The sequence below is a fragment of the Zingiber officinale genome, chromosome 4B (genome assembly GCF_018446385.1).
Source record: "Zingiber officinale cultivar Zhangliang chromosome 4B, Zo_v1.1, whole genome shotgun sequence".
NCBI classification, from domain to species: Eukaryota; Viridiplantae; Streptophyta; class Magnoliopsida; order Zingiberales; family Zingiberaceae; genus Zingiber; species Zingiber officinale.
This window is the reverse complement of record NC_055993.1, coordinates 46500505-46503419: the sequence shown is the minus strand read 5'-3', so window position 1 is coordinate 46503419 and position 2915 is coordinate 46500505.

Here is a 2915-nt window from a genome sequence, read left to right as displayed (position 1 = left end):
CTGAAATTTAAGTGGAAAATGCAAAAACAGTGAAGAAGAAAATTGAAAAAATGGCACATCAAAAGAGTATCAAATATGGAAGATAGAGTATCAAGATTCTATGTTAGCCATCAAATTGAAGGGGAGGTTAGCTTGATACTTTGAATTGGTAACAACAAATGGTATTCATCTCTTTTTACATCAAATTGGTCAACTCATCAAGTATACTCCTCCAATACTCTCATCTTCTCATTTTCTTCATTAAATACTTTTTCTTTTGCCTATTTCATTCACTTTCATTGTTTTTCTTTTCCATTTCAATTCTTGATGATAAAATCCTTTTGATTCATGTATGCTATGTTTATAGTGGTGGAGAATTAGAAAATAAGCAAGCTTATGGTAGTGAAATGTTGTGAGTGACATTGAGTGAGCTCCACTAATACATGTTTTGAGTGTGAGGGCTAGAATAGGTGAATACCTTGTGAGATTGTAACTTGCTTAATTCTTCAATTGGATTGAAACCACCATACCTACTGATTATTGTTTGAATTATATTCATGAATGTTTGTGATCTTTAAGATGATCTTAGTTAATTACCTTTTACTATCTTCTAGGTATTGCTAGGGAATTTGTGTGGAGATGATTTTTAGTTTTCTTGACTTGAACGGGACGTCCAAGATTAAGTGTGGGGGATTTGATAACCATGATTTTGGCTATATTATTTTGAATCATAATGCATGTTTTTATTAGTTTATTCATAGCTTAATCTCACATTAGCATCATATCTCAATATTGCATTTGATTTTGGACCTAATTACAAATTAGCTAATTTTCATGGTATTTGGTGCTAATATTTGATTCTTATTTTGTAGGCATCAAAAGGGTCATGGACCCGATCAAATCAGACCACACTTGGGCTCAAATCAAGGGCTAATCAAGTTGATCAAGCCTCGGAGCATTATAAGTCGTTCATCCAAGATTGAGTAGATCTGAGCCATCCGTTGAAGATATGGCCGATCCAACTTAAAGGGGAGCAGATCTGAGCTATTTATGAAGATCCAGAAGTTTTGATCCAGATCTGAGTTCATCCAGCCATTGATCCAGCCGGATTAATCTGGACCGTTCATTGAAGACTGGGCTGATCTGGACCATCCAGTGATGATCTGATCGATCCGACCTACAGGAGAGTAGATCCAGACCCTAGATCAACATCAGTACATTCAGATCGGAATTTGGATGACTTTCCACCGTTGATCTAGCCCAAATGAATCTCAGCCGTTGGATCTGAACTGAGGAGGTTTAAAAACCTGCGTGAGAAGCTACAGTAGCTGGGCTCGGGCGTTCGCGATTTCTTCACTGTAGCATCGTCTTCTTCCTTAGCGGCGCCGAGTTCCCGTTCCTTAATTCCAGATCTGAGAGCTGGCTTCTTCACCGACGGCGATACCCGAGCTGCCGGCGCCCATCTTCCATTGATCAGAGAGCTTGAGGGAGGTCTCCCGATTGCGATTTGGGATTTGTTTCATCGCCGCGATTCCGATTGTGGAGGTCTCCCAATCGGCGATCTTCGCATCCACCAGAGCTTAGAGGGAGGTCTCCTGAGAGCTACTGGACCTTTTCCGATCTCCATTCCGCAGCCAAACTGTGTTGAATTGGCCATTCGATCTTGTTTGCAACTTCACAGATCCTGAGCTCTGTTCTTCGGTTGATGGGATTACTAGATGAATGTGAGCTCGAATGGAGGTTTCCAAGAGCTATGAGCATTCCCTGGTAATAGAAGGTAGCTTGTTGGATTGTTGTTGAATGCTTATAGGGGTCCCGAGGGCATTTCTGTTTGTGTTACAGCAGATTGGAGGAGTTTGAGCTTGGATACGGTTTAAGGAATGTTTAGGGTTTTAGTTTCCTTAACTTTGTCTTTGAATTGTCCATGAATTTGCTCAGATCATCAGATCTGATTCTATTCCTTGCTATCTTATTTTGTTTGAATTTCAATTGCAATTCTATTCTTGATTTCTTGTTCATAACTTTGATTTCTTTAGATTTCAGCAATTTAAGCCCCGATTTACTTACTTGATGTTTATGCAATTTCATTTCTGAGTTTCTTACTTGCATTCTGGATTTGTTGAGTTTTTGGCAATCCAAATCTTGTTCAGTTACTAACTTAGTTTGCAACTTATTTCTAGTTTTTAAGTCATGTTTTGGTTTCAACAAGTTAGAGTTTAGTTTCAATTCTTGAGTTTAGTTTCATTATAAATTCTGTTAACCTTGTTGATTGTGGAGTGAATTCAAGATTTGGTGATCAAGTAAGTGTTGAATTTGATTGTGATAGAGAATGGATTGTTATTTTCGGTTCTTGTAACTTTGATGAGAATTTGAGTTGAGTTATGGCTACTAAGAGTGTCAATGTTAAATACTTGAAGGCTCTATTTCTGTGAACTTGAATGGAAGGGAATTCAATTGATTTATTTGATGAGTTGATACTTAAGAATTTGAGTTTAATTGTTGTTAATTTGATGAGGAGAAGTTTAATCATGTTGAGGTGAGAATGGACATTCTTTGATCTATTTGTGATTGTGTAAGGATTCAGTTTGAAGTGTTAATTAAATGAAAAGTTAAATTGATCTTGTTGATGTAGGAATTTGATTGGAACTAATTCTAGGATACACACACATTCACTAGTTAACCTTGGAAAAATACGACTTGGGACTCCTTACTACACGCATTTTCTTTAGTTTAAATGAGTTCCAATCTTTATTAATTTGGAGCGCCTTGTGACATGCAAAAAGGCCGACACCACCCACCGGTGTACTCTTCCGCAGCTCTCTCGTCCTTCGGACGCACCGAGTCTGTCAGCTCCCTACCCGTGCCGTCCTTCTCGCTAGTTGCGTCTTCCGCTCGACTTCCTGCGCTCCTAAGCTCCTGCACACTCAGACATAGGG